This window comes from Sus scrofa, chromosome X (genome assembly GCF_054392235.1).
Source record: "Sus scrofa isolate SSC_HxYL_T2T_F1_AM1 chromosome X, Sscrofa_HxYL_maternal_Yorkshire_Landrace_v2.0, whole genome shotgun sequence".
NCBI lineage: Eukaryota > Metazoa > Chordata > Mammalia > Artiodactyla > Suidae > Sus > Sus scrofa.
In genome coordinates, this window is record NC_139401.1 from 65225388 (window position 1) to 65243837 (window position 18450).

An 18450-nucleotide genomic window follows, 5' to 3' on the forward strand; every position below is an offset into this window, starting at 1 on the left:
GGTTGCAGGTTCGATCCTTGGCCTCATTCAGTGGGTTAAGGATCCAGAATTGCCATGAGCTGTGGTGTAGGTCACAGACACGGCTCTGATCTGGTGTTGCTACGGCTCTGGGCTCTGGCATAGGCTGGCAGCTGTAGCTCCAATTGGACCCCTAGCCTGGGAACCTCCATATGCCGTGGGTACGGCCCTAAAAAGACAAAAAAGACAAAAAAAAAAAAAAAAAAAAAAAAAAGAAGCATGGAGGTCAGGAAAATATGTGATGTATGTTTGGGGAAGTTCGGAGAGGACCACTGTAGCAGGTGATGTGGACGAGGGCTGGTCATGAGCGCCTGGAAGGCTCCCTTGACATGATAGGGCTGGGAAGGAAGCCCAGAACTCCACGAGGCTCCTGGGAGCACAGCTCTGCTGTTGGAGCGCAACATTCTCAGTCCTCGTATCCTCTGGCAGAATCCCCAGTGGGGCAGCTGGGATGGGGCCTGGCTTTCCCCAGGGGCCAGAGTTTGTGCAGGCCAGGCTGCTGTCTGCCCAGCCCCAGGCTCCAGGCCTGCTTTTCACTCAGGCATCTGTGGCATTCTTTCCTCCTTAGAGAAGAGAGGAGGGGGAAGGGGCTGCAGGGGGCAGGGCCCCCTCAGCATCTGGAGGCACCACCTTGGGGTGAGCCTGCCTCTGAAAGCCCAGGCTCGGGAAGGCAGGGCGAAGGGGCCAGGGCAGCCTGCCAGGGTGGGCTCCCCTTCTCAGCAGAGGTCTAATGGGAGCTGACAAGAGCAGCTGTGGGCCTTTGATCTGCCCTTCAGGTATGTGTCCCAGCTTGGGATGGGGAAACTGGAATGAGGAATGTTGATGGGGGCGGAGATAAGAGAGGATCAGTCCAACCAGGCAGAAAGGGCCTGGGCCACCAGGCCAGGGCTCAGAGGAAGAAAGAGAAAAACGGAGCTAGAAAAAGACCTGCATAGCCCTCAAAGGAATGGCCATTTGGGCCCTTCCTCACCCACTCAGGGGGAGGCCCTGAAGGTGAGAGAGGCTCATCTGGACTCAGCCTCGGCCTGGCCAGGCCCTACTCGCATGGGTGGGGCTCAGACTGCCACGTGGTCTTCATTTCAGGTCTGCACGTGGGCACTCCACCCTGCCGCACCTGGCCAGACAGAAGGTGGGGCTGCGCTCAGACAGGGGTCGGCCTGGGCAGGCGAATTAGGATGGGGGCCTCCTGGAGCTGCCAGCCCTAAGATCAGAGGCCCAGCCAGGGCCCAGTGGGTATTTTTCCAGTTGGCCCCGGCCCAGGAGACACCTGCTTGGCATGGCCCAGACAGATCCCAGGAGTCTTCCCCTTACAGATTCTTAGGCCATTAGGACTCCCTCAGCAGTGCTTTACCCAGTGGTCAACCAGCATTTTCTCGAAGACTTCCAGGGACAGGTTGCTCATCACCTTTCCAGGTGGCTTACAGGCTTGCTTTGTCACACCCAGCACCCCTGCCCCACCCTGGGCTGATTCTGTCAGCCTTGATTGCTGCCTCTTTCAATGAAATCCCCAGATGTGGACCCAGAAGGAATCAGGACATGAGCCCAGTGGAAGATTAGGCAGCGATCCTATCCTAGGGCTCCTCTAGGATGCAACAGACTCTGGGGGAGCCAAACCCATGGACGGCTATGGTTCTTGCTCCACGTCGGACTGTCTCACTTCAGCGTCAGGCCATTTCACCACATTCCCACCTCATGCCCTACCAAGAACTTCTCTCACACCTCCAGTCCCAGGGGACTTGGCACCTTTCCCTTCTTGGACTTGCTCTGGTCGTTAGGAAGTGATTCCCTATGAAGAGTCAGAATTCTCCTCTCTATCCCTTTCCTCTTGGGCCTACTCTGCTTTGTAAACTCTTAGAGTGGCAAAGCCAACTTTGGGAGCAGGAGAAAGAGTACCATGATCTACACTCCCACCTTGAGTTTTCCCTGGCCTCTGGCTGGTCCCTCCCCCTCAAAGTTGGACCTGAGGAGTTTTGTCCAGATCAAAAATGCTTTATAGATTTTCTGCCCCATGACAACTCTTCACCTTTCTGAAAATGGACACCACGCCTCCTACCCGTCCCCATAGTTTTCTCTGTTCCAGAATAAACAACTCCAGCTCCTTCAAAGATCCCTCCTACCCAGGATGTGAGTTCTTGTCCCCTCCACAGCCAGTTAATTCCCCAAAGTGGGGAGGGAAGGGCAGAAATCCATAGTGGCCTTCCTCAAGGACTCAGAAATGTTTGCTTAGGAAAGAGTGGGGAGGCCCATGTTGGACTCTCATCTTCTTTCTCTGCCCAGTCTTGCCCTTGGCCTTGAGTTGCCCAGTCACCCCTAATCATAATGCCCCCAGCAGCAACACCCCAAGCAGCCACCTGATGCCACTGCCAAGTCTTTGTGCCCTGCTGACTCCTCCTTTCCCCTCTTGCATAGCCTAAACTTTGTAGAGCACAAGGAGCTCCCCAGGAAGCAAACCTCCCCTCAGGACCTTGATCTTGTTAGTTCCTAAAGAACCCAGCTCTGTGAGCCATGCAGGCTTGACAACCTCTGTTTGTTGCCTGACTTTACAGTTGCCCCTCCTTCTGGATCCCCCTCAGCTTCTTCAGAGGCCAGACCTAGAAATCTGACAGATGCTAGTTTGAGGAAAAACGGGATCTGCTTCCATTTAGGAAGTGCGAGCTGGCCATCCCTAGCTCCCAAGGGCCACTACAGCATCAGAGGTGGGGCTGAACTCAGCGGCAATCCTGGGCCAAAATCTGAGGCCTGGCCCAGAACCTCGGGGGAGGCCTGGGACCCTGGCAAGCCCTCCAGGAGATGACAGCATCAGAGGGAGCTTGCAGACCAGCCTCCTCCATCCCCATCCCCTTGCCCCCTTCCTCCTCCTCTTCAGGCTGCTGAAGAGCTGGAATGTTACCCTCTCTCCCTAGGGTGGTCACCTGCTTCCTCCCCACCTGAGCTGTGGGCTGCTGCTGAGGAGGTGGAGGAGGGTGGGGAAGGGGCTGGGGAGCACTAGCTAACCTTGGACTAGAAGAATGTGCAGAACAGGCAGGCAACAGGGCCTCTTTCCCCGCCAAGGGCCCAGTGATAAAGAAAAGGGGAGGGGGGCAGCTGGAGGCCGGTGGTGGGGAGTACAGAGAATGTGCTGTGTCAGCCTTGTGCTCAGCCCTGAACTAACAACTCCCTCCCCCTCTCTTCCCGCCCCTCCCCCCCTTCCCTCTTTCCTCTCCATTCGAGGTCTCCATAGCCCGTTCTGTCTGTCTTTGTCTCCTCCTCTCTTTGTCTCTGACTCTTTCTGGTGGCCTCTGTTTCTCTTTCCAGCTCACTCTGTCGGCCTCTCCCTGCCCCTTTCCCCCCAGCCTGGCCTGTGGCCCTCTCTCCATTTTATTTCTCTGCTTGGACCTCTCTCTGTTTGCTTTTCTCCCAATGCATCTCTTTCTCTAGGTTTGGCCATCTCTCAGTGTCCCCATGCACATCTTCTTTTTATTTTATTATTTTATTTTTATTATTTATTTATTTATTTATTTACTTTTTAGGGCCGCACCCATGGCATATGGAGGTTCCCAGGCTAGGGGTTGAATTGGAGCTAGGCTAGGGGTTGAATCGGAGCTATAGCTGCTGGTCTATGCCACAGCCACAGCAAAGCCACACGATCCGAGCTGCGTCTGTGACCTACACTATAGTTCACAGCAACGCCAGATAGATCTTTGACCCATTGAGTGAGGCCAGGGATCGAACCCCCAACCTCATGGTTCCTAGTCGGGTTTGTTTCCACTGCACCATGATGGGAACTCCCCCCACATGTGTCTTCTTTTCTCTCTCTCTCTCTGTGTCTCTCTGTCTTTCTCCCTGCCTGTCGCTCTCACTCTCTGTCTCTGCTCTGCTCCTTCCCTGCCAGCTCTCCCTCTCCCCCACCCCCACTGTGTGGTTCCCAAGAGGATTTAGGCAGCTGCTGAACCACCAAAGGTGAACCCGGGCACCCACTGGTCGGCTCTGCCTCTGAGAGTGGCCAGGGCCTGGCTGCCTTTCCCAGCGCTGAGAAGGAGGGAGTGAGAGCAGGAGGAGGGCACCAGGGAAGGTTTGTACAGGAAAGACTGGAGAAGGAGGAAAGCAATCTTTCATGTCTGATGAACCATGCATAATACCGAGCACTTTCACAGATCTCTTCCTTTATCCTGTGACGGAAAGACCCTTTCATCCTTATTTTCCTGGTGAAGATACTTAGAGACGGAAGTGACTTGGCCAAGATCACACAGCGTGACAGTGGAAGAGCTGCTGGGAATTGAACCCAGGACTTTCTGCCCCCATTGCCCATAGGGAGAGGGCCCATTCTTTGGCTGTCCTGAGGTCACCTCGCCAAGCCCATGCCCACCTCTGTTGAAAGTGCTCTTGCTCTGGAGTTCCCATTGTGGCTCAGCAGAAACCAATCTGACTAGCATCCATGAGGATGCAGGTTTCATCCCTGGCCTCACTCAGTGGGTTAAGGATCCAGCATTGCCATGAGCTGTAGTGTAGGTCACAGACATGGCTTGGATCTGGCCTTGCTGTGGCTGTGGTGTAGGCCAGCAGCTGTAGCTCCAATTCGACCCCTAGCCTGGGAACCACCATATGCCACAAGTGCGGCCCTAAAAGGCAAAAAAAAAAAAAAAAAAAAAAGAAAGTTCTCCTTCTCTGGGATTCAGGTCTTTGGCTTTCCTAGTAAGAGCCTCATTTGAAGACCCACTGGAAAGCAGGGCTGCTGAGATTCGAGGTATCACAGTGAAGCCACCCTGAACTGGCCTCCAGGACAGAAACCCCTGGGGCCTCTGGGAGATGTGGCTGAACAGATGGCATTTTTCAGGTGACACAGAGAGTCCCTGCTGGGAGGGTCTTTGTCCTTGTCCTAGTCCAGCCCCTTTCATGGCAGACAGGGACACCGAGGCCCAGAGTGTGGGAATGGGCCCAGGCCACCTCAAGACGTGCCCTCAGAGGAAGGGGGAACAACACTGGAAGAGGAAAATTCTTAGGAGCTAGTTTGGCATAAATAATACGAAAATTCTGTGCAATCCACCCCTATCAAGCCATCCACAGCCCAGCTTTGGACAAAGCACTTGGGGAAAAGTCTGGGGCAAGTCCCTGTATCCAGTCTTTTCTAATCTCTGGGGCTTGCTGGGGTCTCTTGGTCCAAAGCCTTGGGCTCCTCCATTCTTTCCCTCTGGGGGGCTGTCAGGCACCAGCCAAGGCTGGCCATGCAGCTGGTCAGGAAGAGAACTCTCTACTGAGACAGAGACAAGAGAGAATGAGAGGAAAGCAGAGAAAAAAAGGACAAACAAAGAGAAGGGATAGCAAGAGACAGAGGCAAAGAAGGAGAAGCAGAAAGCGTGAGCAGGCGAGCAGGCCTGTGGTGGGCCCGGAGGGAGTGTTCTTCTCGGGGCAAAGAAGCACTAGTCCTGCCCAAGTGCACCATCTTCAGAGGACTGTTCCCGCACATGATCTCATTTTTCTCCTCACAACAGGCCTGAAGAGTTTCCTGGTGGCCCAGTTGGTTAAGAATCCAGCATTGTCACTGCTGTGGCGCAAGTTTGATTCCACATGTCAAGGGCAGGTCCAAAAAAAAAAAAAAAAAACAACAACAACCCAACAACAACAGGCCTGTGACCTTGGCAGGGCTGAGAACATTGTTGCCCATTTGCCAGAAGAGGAAATTGAGGCCCCGCAGAGCAAAGCCATTTGTCCAAACTCTGGTGCAGAGAGCCAGTGGCCAACTGGAGGCCTCCAGCAAGCTTCTGGTGGCCTTTGCCACTTTGCCCTTGGTCCACCCTCGGAGACAGTGGCATGGAGCTACCCTGAGAAATTCTCAAGTGAAAAACAGTCAAGGTAGAGAAGGGAAGCCAGAGTTGCTGGAGGGTGTTTAGAGGGAGAAAGAAAATGATTAAGGAAGAAGAGAGATTGGCTGAAAGGGGGATATGAAAGGAGCCAGCAGACAGGGTTTGGCGGCTGGGATGAGTCAGGCCAACGGCCTCCTGAGATAGAGATCTACAAATATCTCTGAGGTGTTAACAGCCAAGTTGGCTTCAAGGAAGAGGAGGAGGAGGAGGAGGTGAAGCATAGCCAGAGCAGGAAGAAGAGGGGAGGAGTGGGAAATAGAGTGGCCTGGCCATTCAGTGAGGGGACACCTGCCTCGGGAACTGCAGGAACTATGCTGGAAGAGGCAAGGTGGGCTGGGGACAGGGCCTTGGAGGGCAGCCCCAGAGAGCTACAAGGGACCAGAGCAGGAGCCCCCTGCCCCAAGGCGGGTGCTGACCTCAACCTCATCCCACCCCTGGAGTAGGCAGGCCACTGCTCATTTTCTGCCCCCCACCCTGAAGTCAGGCCCCGAGCCAACTTGGGTCTCTTTCATTTCTAATAGGACTGACTCTGATGTCCTCTGCCTATTCCCCAGCCTGGGCCTGACCAGCCATCTTCATGCACTACCTCAGGACTGGTCCGTCACCTAAGGGTAGGAGCTGTAGGGAGCAGGAGGCCACCATCCTGGGCTTGTCTCCTCCTGTCTCCCAGGGGCCCAGGTGCTGGGAGGCCTTGGTGACCTGGAGAGGGTGGAGCCCCCTTTCCTCAACGCAGAGAAGAGGCCATGTAGAGATGCCACCCACAGATGGCAGAGGCTGGTGCCTGGGCCTCACACCCACACACTTTTCTGTACTCTGCCCAGTGTCCTGATGAGAGGCCTGGGGCACTGATCCCACTTTAATCAGTTGTGGAAACTGACACTCAGACAGGGAAACGAGGTTCCTGTGTTTCAGATGAAAATGTGGCCTGGAGAAAATGGAAGAAATGGGACGGCCGCTGCTTTTCTTGAGGGATTTGAAATATTGTCCCACCCCACCATCAACCAAAGTGTACACAAACCTCTCTCTCTCTCATACACATACACTGACTCACTCACTCACATATGCATGCAGGTATCTCTTCTAGAAGCGCTCCCTCCTGCAGTAAAATGGAGGAACATGGGCAGGGCTCAGAGGGGACCGAAAAAGCCTCATATGTTTTTTTTTCTTTTCCTGTGTAGTAGCTCACTGCTGCCATGGCTCTGCAAGGTAGAGCTCATGATTCCATTTCACAGATGAGAAGACTGAGGCTTAGCATGATGGACTGAGTGACTGGCGCCCTCACAGCTAGAGAGTGGTAGAGCAGGGCCTCAAACTCAGGTGTATCTGTGTCCACAGGCTGTAGTCTTTGTAGTCTTTGTGGCCTCCTCTGGGGATGGAAATTCTGTAGCTTCCTCCCTTTTCCCCCTCTGTCCATTTTTTTTTTTTTTTTTTTTTTTTTTGCCTTTTAGGGCCACGTATGGAGTTTCCCAGGCTAGGGGGCAAATCAGGGCTGTAGCCACTGGCCTACACCACAGCCACAGCAACACCAGATTGGAGCCGCGTCTGCGACCTACACCATAGCTCAAGGCAGCGCCAGATCCTTAACCCACTGAGCAAGATCAGGGGCCGAACCTGTGTCCTCATGGATCCTAGTCAGATTCATTTCCACTATGCCACAATGGGAACTCCTCTGCCCACTTTGGTTGCAAGCTTAGCCTTCAGGATATTCTCCTTGGGGCCTCCTCTAAAGCCACATCTGAGGAAATGAAGCCAGGCCAGGCACATGGGCAACGGGAGATACCTGGTTTTCATTGCTGCAGCAGGAGGGATGAGTAACTTCTGTCTGCCCCTCTTGGCTCCCTGCAGGGAGGGCTGGATGGGCAGCTCCTTCAGAGTAGCCATGCTGGGGCCTTCTGTCTTGCAGCCAGGGATCCCCACCCTAGGGATGCTCTGGTACAGCCCACATGGGGTACCAAATGGCTGAGATGCCCCAGAGAGGAAACAGAAGGATGAGAGAGGGACAGGCACAATGGAGACTATCGCCTCCAAGACATAACTCCTATCTTCAAAGTGCTTCCTGAAATATGCCATGCAGACCTCACGCCAAAAAGGAATGAGAGAAAGGGAGAGGTTATTATTCCTATTTTCCACATGAGAAAATGAGGACCAGAGAGGGCAAGCAACTTTTGCAAGGTCACACAGCTAGACTATAGAACAGTGCATTGAGGGTTTTTCTAAATTGCACTCCATGGTAAAACAAACATACACACACGCACATATACCTATATAAAATACATACACATATATAGAATACATACATATATGTATTCTATATATGTGTGTATATGTAAAAGCATGTATGTATAAAATGGAAACAGAAGTTTCATGAAACAGTACTTATCCTTACTGCACAGACGTACTCTATTTCTTATTTTTTATAATATTTTGAGCATTTTATATTTCTTGAGATTTGTGTAATGATACTTCAAATGGTCTATGTGAATATACCTTTTTTTTTTTTTTTGGCTGTGCCCACAGTATGTAGAAGTTTCCCAGCCAGGGATTGAACCCGAGTTGCTGCAATGACAAGGCCAGATCCTTAAGCTGCTGCGGCACAAGAGAACTCCTCTATTTCCTATTTTTAAAATCCTAATCAAGGTTCCCGGAACTGATTACAAGACTTGCTAATAACTTGCACTCTGCAGTTTGCAAAAGACTGTTCCGGGGGCCTACAGGTCATAGACTCGGTTCCACCATCTCCAAAGCCAGAGTGGGCTCCTGGGTTGTGCTCTGCTGTCTAATTTTGAAAGAGAGCAGAGAAAATGGGCTGAGTTTGGTCAAGCGAGGAGATAAGCTAGTGGAAGATTGAACTGGGGTGTTGTGATTTCTGAGGCCAGAAGATCTCCTGGTTAGAGCTTCCTGCGCCTCCAAGCAAGGTAAAAGCCAGAGGGACCTCAAAATGCTGCTCCCTGAAGGTACAGAGAACCAGGATGCTAACACTGAGGCCTGATGGGGTGGGTCCCATGACATACAGGAAGGGATCTTCTAGAAGGGGAGGTGGAATCATTCTGTGAGAGGTGCAGCCCTCACGCGTGTGTATGCATATCAGTACACACACACGAACACACCAGAAAACTTCTATTGCAGCCCCCTCCCCACAGTCAGGGGTTTGGTATTCCCTCTCCAGACAGGTGTGGGCCTCAGACCCCTGCTGCTAGAAGGGGGACAGGCTTTAGTGGGCCTTGGTGACTTGGGCAGCTCAGAGGGCATGGGCCAGTGGCATCTCTGGTTCAATCCTGGCCTCCAAGGAAGACCTGGCTGGGAAGGAGGAAGTGCTGGGGGCCCTGGGAGGAGGCGAGTGAGTTGCTCAGGACTGGCTCCCATTTTGAGTCAGGGCTGAGCCCCAGCATGGCCCCCGAGCACAGCAGATGCAGAGTTCAGAGAAGCCAGGGCAAAGGCTGGGGTGGAAGATGGGCGGACTATGATCTCATTGCCCAACACCCTTCAAAGGATGATGGCTTGAAGGCTCAGGAAGGATGGGAGGACCAGAATAGCAGACTTGAATGTTGGAACTGCCTGGAGTCCAGACAAAAGAGGGAGGGTATTGGAAATAAAAGAACTACCAAGAAGATTTTCTAAAAGAACTCAGAGGAGTTTCCACTGTGGTGCAACGGGATCAGCAGCACCTGGACACAGGTTCAATCCCTGGCCTAGCACAATAGGTTAAAGGATCTGGCCTTGCTGCAGCTGAAGCATAGGTTGCAACTGTGGTTCAGATCTGATCCCTGGCCCAGGAACGCCATGTGCCACAAAGCAGCCAAAAAAGAAAAAAAAATTAATTAATTTTAAAAAATTTAAAAAACGAACTCCAAAATGGAAAAGTCATACACAAGGCTACCAAGTGAGGCAGACAACCATGCCATTGGGGAATGGAGTCACAGTGGGGGAAAATCAGAAGGTAGTGATGCCAGCAGAGAGGCATAGGCAGCGGGAAGTGTTTAAGAGCTCTACTTGGAGGCCACAAGATCCAAAGGAAAGGGCTGGGCCTGCTGTTCTGGGAAGACAGGGAGAAAGCCCACAGCCTGGTACCCAAAAACACTTGTGACCAGGAGGGAAAAGCAAACAGAGGCAAAGATGCAATGAAGAGCAACAGAGGCTACAAGATGGAGACTTGGGTGACTTATTAGTTAAGAATAAAGGTTTTGGAGTCAGACAGCTCTTGCTAAAAGGCTTGGCTAGGCCACATGCTAGTTGTGTGACCCTAGGCAAGTCATTGAATCGTGCTGAGCCTTTATTAGCTCCTGTACCAAATGAAGATGAGCATGCTTCATATCTTGTGTCTGCCTCACAGTAGGTATTGTGATTCCATGATAATATATGTAGAGTGCTTATTACAATCCTGGGCACATACAAAGGCAGCTATTATGATTATCACTTACCGTCCATGCTACATACCTCCAGCAAGGTCCCCACCTCCATGCCTTTACTCGGTCTCTTCCACCTGCTGAGAAACCCTCTCACCTCCTCAGCACTTATTCAAATCCTGCCCATGCTTTAAGGCCCAGCTCCAAAGTGACCTCCTCCACAAAGCCAGCTCTGATTGCCTCTCAGCTGCCCGGCTCCTTTTCCTCCAAAGCTCTCAACATTCTATCTGTGCCTTTTTCAGGCACTTGTCACCTTCTATCTTTTATTAAAACCTTTGGCATGTCTCCTCTCTCCCACTAGATGGGCAGCTCACTGAGCAGAGGAATCACATCTCACTCGGTGCTAACTCACCACAGTGCCCAGCCCAGGGATGTTAAATGCACTGTTGTCATTTTAAATGACTTCATCTCTAAGTCCAGAGTCCTGAAGACATTTGTAGGTATGAGGTGGGAACCATCAGTGACTCAAAGAACTCACGGAGACTGGAAGATTTTTGAGTATAGCATCGATTTTCAATGGGGGAAAGGTAGACTTTGCCAATATGAAACCACTTAGCTCAGTCTGGAACTTTGACAAAATTGTCAAGAAAACCGTCAAGTTGCTAGTTGTCAGGAAACCTCCCAGGAGGTGAGGAAGCAGTACCAGGGCCAACTGGGCCTCACTCTATTTTGTGACTGTGTCAGTCTCTGGAGTTCAACAAAGCTCTGACAAGTCTACTCACCCTGTGCTTGTGAACAAGGTGGAGAATTGTGGGCTGGAGAAGTTCCGGTGAAGGGCTTTTGCAGCTGAACAATGGAACTTGAAGAGTCTTGATTGATGTCAGCCAGGAAGGAACTATTTAGCATGCTGCTACAGGGTCTTGGGCCTCCATTCTTGCCTGCACATCAAGGTTATCAGTGACCTGGAGGAGGATGCAGAAGGCATGGTCACCAACAGATTTCCCAAGACCCGAAGCTGTGAGGCCTAACTAATATGTTGAATTTAAAAATGAAAACAACACAAAAAAATCTCAATGGACTGGGAGCAGGGGCTAAAACCCACTAGATAAAACTGAATGGAGGTCAACGTGAAGTCTTGCGTTGAGACTAAAAGCCCAACTACATAAATACAGGCTGGGGAGACGGGGCTTAACAGCCACATGTGTGAAAAAGTCCAAGGACTTTGAGTTGACCACAAGCTTCACAGAAGCCAACAGTGTGACGTGGTGGTGACAAAAGCTAATGAAATCTCAGGCTGTATGAATAGAAATACAGTTCCCAGATGCAGGGAGTTAATAGCTCTATTGGACTCTGTCTGTCCAGACCATCTGGAATATGGGGCCTGATTGTAGTCAACCCACATTTGCCAAGGCATGCTGATAAACAACAAGGGCAGGTCACCCAGGCCAGAGATGTAATGCATGAGAAATAGAGAAACTGGGGCCATTGACCCTGTGCAACAAGGCCCCTGAACCTTGGTCTAAAAGAGCAATGTCTTCCACAGGTTCAATCATATTGAGCACTCACAATATGCTGAACACTGTGTGAAGGGATTCGTGGATGTGGAACCCCCATAACCACCCTAAGAGAGTCACCATCATCTGACTCAGAGAAATGGAGTAACTTGCAGGAGGTCACACATCTAGAAGTGGCAGAGCCAGCCCACAACCCAAATCTGCTTGGCTCCAAAGGTCATGCTTCTGTGCAAATAGCTAAAGATCAACACAAGGCAGGGGGAACAAGGATGGTCTGTACGGTCTGAGTAGGCATATCGGGGATCTGTGTGTGGAAACTGCTAGAAAGTATGACTTCAACTCAACACATACATGGTTTTGCATTTTTGCTTTGTTTTGTTCAGTTTTGCTTTCACTTTTTATTATGGAAACTTTCACATATATGTAATAGTAGCCAAAATGGCTTCATGAGTTCCCATGTATGTACCAACAATCCACCTTTAACAATTATCAACTTATGGCCAATCTTGTTCCACCCCTATCTGCACCCACTTCCCATCCAAGGATTATTTTGAGGCAGATTCCAGACATCCCACCAGAGTGTAAACAAACAGGGATTTTAAACAGACTATCTATCACAGGACAGTCAGCCCTGTCCTGAGATAGAACTGGAATCCAGGAAAGAGATAGAAGGAGCATATTGTCACTGGAGGGGCGAAATTGTCTCTGAGGCCATTCTCCATTCATATAAATGAGGAATAGCCACAGCCTGCTCCTCTCTTGGACATAACTAAATGGATGGAGGCAGATCAAAGAGCGGGGGTTGGTGCTGCCATCTGGGCAAAGAAGGCTACTAATGTGCACTGAGCTTGCAAGACTTTTCCCCAGGGGCATAAGCTAGGAAACCCCTTACCCTCTTCAGCCCAGAGTAGCACTGCCCTACCCTTGGTACCCAGAGTTTGCTCAGAAAGAAAATGGAATATATTTCTCTACCCCAACACACACACACACACACACACACTAACACACTCTTAAACACACTTACATACTCACATACCCTATTAGAGTCTTTGGTAGGCATATCCTAGGCTGCCTCTCACGCCTTGCCCTGGAGCCTGACATGAGTCACCTCCTCTCCATTAACATTTGGGCACAGGTCTTCATGGGAGCCAGCCGTGGGAGCAAGCAAACTTCAAGGCTTTGGGGACCTCCAGACCCCAGGTCTAGCCTACACTTCTAGCAGGTGGTTCCTCTGGGCCCTACCCATCCCCTGCCAATAGCCTTTTAAGCATGGCCCTTCTTCACCAGCCCCTCCCTCAGGCATCAGTAGGGCTTCCAGCCATGCCCAGATGAACCAGGGGAACAGCACTTGACCAAGTCAAGGCCCAGAATTCCCTCCCCCTTGGCAGGGCTGTGGTCCCTGACCTGAACAGACACTCTCAAACATGTCAATAGCATGACAGGTATACAGGTTGGGTTTGATGGGTCCCATAGGCACATGACTATGTTAGTTCATCAGTCTTTGACTAGAGGGCAGAGGTTGGGCTCCTGATGTTCTCTCTGAATGAAAAGCAATGCCAATTAGTCTTTTAAATAAGTAAACATATTTTCAGAGAAGATCATGGAGGAGGTAGCAGTAGGGGGAAATTACATGACTGGCAGTATTGGTGGTTGTTGGTGATAACAGTTGTGGCACAAATGTTAAAGTTGAGGCAGGTGAGGACAGCAATGTCAGATCTAATTAACTTAGTCATAATGCTGATGAAAGTGTCAGTGGTGGCAATGAAGGTAGAAGAAATCGTGGTGGTGGTGGTCATGGTGGTGGTAATGACTGAAGGTTTGGGCTCTAGGCAGTTATCTTTGGTGATGTGGAAAATGCTTCCCACAGCAATTCTAAGAACCAAGGCAATTTCTGCAGGCTCAGAGCCTGCCCTGAGAACAGCCCCCTGGCCAGGAGCTGACTTGAACACTCAGGTTCTTGAGATTTGTCATAACGATATCTGTTCAGTTAGGTCAGAGGAGGCTGGAGGATAGACTATACATATGACATCTCTGAATACCTCTTGGCACAGGATTCTGTAACAGGCCAGACAGTGAGTTCTGACCTACACTGGTCTCAGGCAAAAGAGGCACTCCCAAGCACTTTTTATCCAATCCCCCCATCACTAGATATGGCTTCATAAAGACTCGGTCAGGGAGAGCACAGGACTAGACTCGGCCTCTCTTGTAACTAAGGCTCCATCTAAGCTGGGAGAAAAGAGGCTGGATCACTGATGGAGGCTCTTTTCTGTCTCCAGGCAGACAAACCCCATCATCCTGGGATAGAAGCCTAGCAGGGCGCAAGTTGCATTGACTGCTGAATCCTCAGGAGTTGAGGCCTTCTGAGATGGTAACATGAGGTCCCTAGGGAGAAAGAAAGTGATTTGGGAGCCTTGGCTACCCCAGATCAGCTGGTTTTCTTGGGGAGGGCCAGCCCCACTCATTCTGTGGGGGAGTGAGAAAAGGAAGGTTTTTGAAGCTAGATCTGGAATCCAAGCTCAGCTGCTTGCTAACTTTTTGCCCTTGCTCAAGTCCTTCCACTTTATTGCACCTTAGTTTCCTCATCTGGAAAATGGGCTTCTGGAATTTGCAGAGGCTTCCATGACATATTTCTTAACTAGGCCTGGGGGGGCAGCATCAACCCAGGACAGCATCTCAGGACAAAGTCAGGGGTGATGAAGACCCCGGCTGTGTGAACAACATTACTGATAAATTAAGCAAAGGGAATTACTGAAAGAAAAAAGATATGCAGGACTCAACTTCCAGCTTCTTCTTCTCCAATTCATCTTTCTCTCTGAGGCCAGAATAATGTTTCTAAAATTGTTTCTCCTACCTGGAATAGAAAATATCCATGGGTCTCCTCTCTGCCCACCAACTAGAATGAAAGCTCTGGGAGGACAAATGTTTTGTTTGGTTGACTGCTTGATTCCTGGTGCTTAGAACAGACCCTGATACATACTCAGTGTGTGAGACATATGTCAAACATCTAATCCACAGAATTACAAGATAAGAAAATTGTGTTGGAGAGACAGGATTAAGATGGTGGAATAGAAAGACTAGAGCTCACCATCTTCTCTCATGAAAACAACAGAATTACAACCAAATGCTGAACAATCTTCAACCAAATGGACTGTAAACCTTCAAAAAGATATTCTACTTCAGAAGACAAAGAGGAGACCACATAAAGATGGCGGGGGGGATTATATGATATAAGCAACCCCATACCATCAGATGGAAAGCCCACAGACTGGAAAGTAACTGTATCAGAGACTCACCTACAGAAGTGAGAGTTCTGAGCCCCATGTCAGGTCCCCACGCCTAGGGATCTGGCATTGGGAGAAAGAACTCCCAGAGCATCTGGCATTGAAGGCCAGTGGAGCTTGTGCTCAGGAGCTCCACAAGACTGGGGGAAATGGAAACCCCATTCTTGAAAGGTACACACAGGCTTTCATGTGCACTGGGTGCCAGGGCAAAGCAAAGGCTCCATAGGAATCTGGATCAGATCTGATTGCAGTTCTCGGAGGATCTCATGGGAAAACAGGGGGTGACTGGCTTGTTGTGGGGGAAGGAGATAATGGAGGAAAAGGTCTCAGGAATATTCATCAGCTGTGTTCCTCTAGAAGTGGCCATTTTGGGAAAACTGGCCCCACCCATCAGTCAGCTGAGAAGCCCCAGGGCAAACAACAATCCAGGCGGGATTACAGCCCCACCCCTCAGTAAACAGGCTACCTAAAGACCCCTCAGGCACACAGCTGCCTCTAATCTCACCCAGAGACAAAGCCCCACCCACCAAGGGGATAGGAATCAGTTCCACCTACCAGTGGGCAGGCACCTATCCCTCCCATCAGGAAGCCTACAGCAAGCCCCCATGCCAACTTCAGCCACAAGGGGGGCAGACACCAGAAGCAAGAGAGATTGCAACTCTATTGTCCGCAAAAAGGAGACCACACCAAAAACCTATAAAAATGAAAAGGCAGAGAACTATAATTCAGATAAGGGAACAAGAAAAAAACCCAGAAAAACAGTTAGGTGGTCTGGAGATTCTCAGCCTTCAGGAAAAAGACTTCAGACTTACGATGCTGAAGATGATGCAAGGCTTTGAAAACAAACTGGAGGCAAAGACTGATAATTTACAGCAAACACTGAGCAAAGAAATACAAGATTTAAAACTTAAGCAAACAGAGATGCAAAATACAATAACTGAAATAAAAAATTCATTAGAAGCAACCAACAGCAGAATACAGGAGGCAGAAGAATGAATAAGCGAGGTGGATTACAGACTGGTGGAAATCACAGATGCAGAACAGAAAAAGGAAAACAGATTGAAAATAAATGGAGACAGTCTAAGAGAACTCTGGGACAACGTTAAATGCACCAACATCCATATTATAATAGTGGTGCAAGAAGTGGAGAGAGAGAAAGGGCCAGAGAAAATATTTGAAGAGATAACAACTGAAAACTTATCTAACATGGGGAAGGAATCACTCAAATCCAGGAAGCACAACGAGTAACATATAAAACAGACCCAAGGGGGAATACCCCAAGACACATTAATTACACTAAACTATGCCTGTCACAATGTCCAGCACACAGTGGGTGTTCTATGACCAGCAGGAGTTCCTTTTCCTCCCTTTGAATCTCACTGAGGCATCATGGCCTTCCCCATCACCTTACCCCCTTTAAGTACCTGAATATCCCCTAGTAGGAGGCTAGGTGGCTGAGAGACATGAGTTGCCACCATTTGACCCAATTCATTGGGAAAACTCCAGGTTTTTCACAGGGAACTCTCCCAGAATGCCAAAGGCTGATGATTTCTTTGTGACCAGGAGAGAGGAAAGTGGCTCTTCCCTGATTCCTTGGGCAGATGTGGCAGGGCTGGCCAAAGAAAGGCCACTGTGTGCTTTCTTCCTGCTCTAGTGTCCTCTGGCACCTATTCCCAAGCCCCTCCATCTGGCACAAAGCATATGCTATCTGGTAACATCTCATGCATTGTTGTTAGGAAACTTTCTATTATTTAACTTGGCGTGTGTATCTGTGTGTGTATTTATGTGTGTGGGGGGGTGTTTTCTGTCTCTTCAAACTAGACTGCAAAGTCCCCAAGAGCACAAGACATTCCCTTCATTCCTTCTCTCTCCTCTTAGCACAGGGCTGGGCACCTGGAAGGTTTCAGTCCAGTCGAGTTCTTGCTTCTATGATAGGGCAGCTGTTTTGGCTCCTTCCAAAAAGTGTGGAGATTCCAAATCCCTCCCAAGCTCTGGGTCTCTGGACTGAGGGGCCTTCCTGGCTCCACTGAGACCATCATCCTGGTTGTTTCTCTCTCTGGGAAAATCTGTGCAAGCCTCTGACCTGAGATCTCTTGTTCTCTCAGGTGTGTCTCTGTGCCATTGTCTCTACAAGTGAATGTCTTCCAGTCTCTGGGAAATGAAGGCAGGGCCAATGCAAACATTGCAACTGAATCGAATCTTTGTGGCCTAATGATTTTGGAAAATGATTTGCATGGCAGGCTTATTATTTGCAGGATGGGAACCAGCTGTTCCCCCTCTCCCTGACAGCAGGATAAGAAGGAGTGGACTAGAAATAAAGTTGCAGAGACTGAGGTTTCTGACCTAGAGGTCCACCAGCATCCTCTCTAAAATCTCCCAGGGTGGATCATATTCTCCTCCAGCTCCATCTGGCTGAAGGGTGCCTCTCCTTAAGAGGCTCATGGAACAAGAAGCCACAGGATAATCAATAATAGGCAAGACATGGACAGGAAGCTGGAAGTAAGAGGGCCACATGAAGTCTTGAGATGGAGATTGGGACTCCTTGGACCAGGAACATTTTTCTAAGAGACTGTGAGTGGCCACAGGGGGAATTATTCCTCATTGATGGCCAACTGTGTCAGGTGATCTTGAATTTATTCATCTCACTTATCCCTCAAGGTAAGTTTTCAGGGCAAAGGGGCTACCGTGTCTATTCTACTTATGAGGAACCGAGGCTCATTTGGAAAGGTGAAATGACTTGTCCAAAGTCAAACACAGACTACAAACCATGGGGCTGAGATCTGAGACTAGGTCTGGCTCCAAAGTCAGTGCTCTTTACACCGCTCCCCAGACTTTGGTGTCCAAAGAAAGCAGTGACAAGTTGGGCCACTGCTGCTGGTAGCGAGGAAAGAGGGGAAGGGTGTGGCACCCATTCACTGGCACTTGCCAGGAGCAAGGTGGTACCTCAGGCCAGGTTTCATGTGTGAAGCTCCTCGGGACCCAAGTACCATTGGACCTTGATGCTCCAGGCTGGGTGCCAGAGATGGCTGGGGGGCAGCCTCTACACTCCAGCCCTTGCTGGCTCTGAGGAGAGCAGGTGTCAGCACCCCAAGGTCCACAGTCAGTGAGAATGGGCCTGGCCCCATTTAAGGTAAAACTCTACCAGGGCGTCCGGAGCTTTCTGCCAATGCCAAGGTAATATATTCTGAGATGTGATGGCTGGTTCCTACTGTCACAGCTACTGAGAGGCTGCAACAAGAGAATGTGTGTACTACTGCCTGGAAATGGTGCCATGCTCCTGGGTACTCATTAGGTGTTGGAATCTACCTGGCCAAATGAGGGCTAATACAGTGAGGAGACCTGGGGCCTTTGGAGGTGGTGAGGGGTGGGAGGAGCTGGAAAGCCACAGGACCTGGGGTCTGGCAACTAGGAGCCCACTACCTCTCCCTCAAGACAGCCTCCGCTTTCTCCCACA

At 50.2% G+C, this 18450-nt stretch overlaps 1 long non-coding RNA gene across 2 annotated transcripts in view; it reads right to left on the minus strand.

The window, feature by feature from the left end:
* The window catches only part of LOC106506983 (uncharacterized), a 63191-nt gene that overhangs the window by 26655 nt on the left and 18086 nt on the right, over positions 1 to 18450 (minus strand). For both annotated transcript variants that reach the window (XR_002340616.2, XR_014834766.1), the window contains one exon: positions 10984 to 11163. This is a non-coding gene — a long non-coding RNA (uncharacterized LOC106506983). The remainder of the gene's footprint in view (positions 1 to 10983; positions 11164 to 18450) is intronic.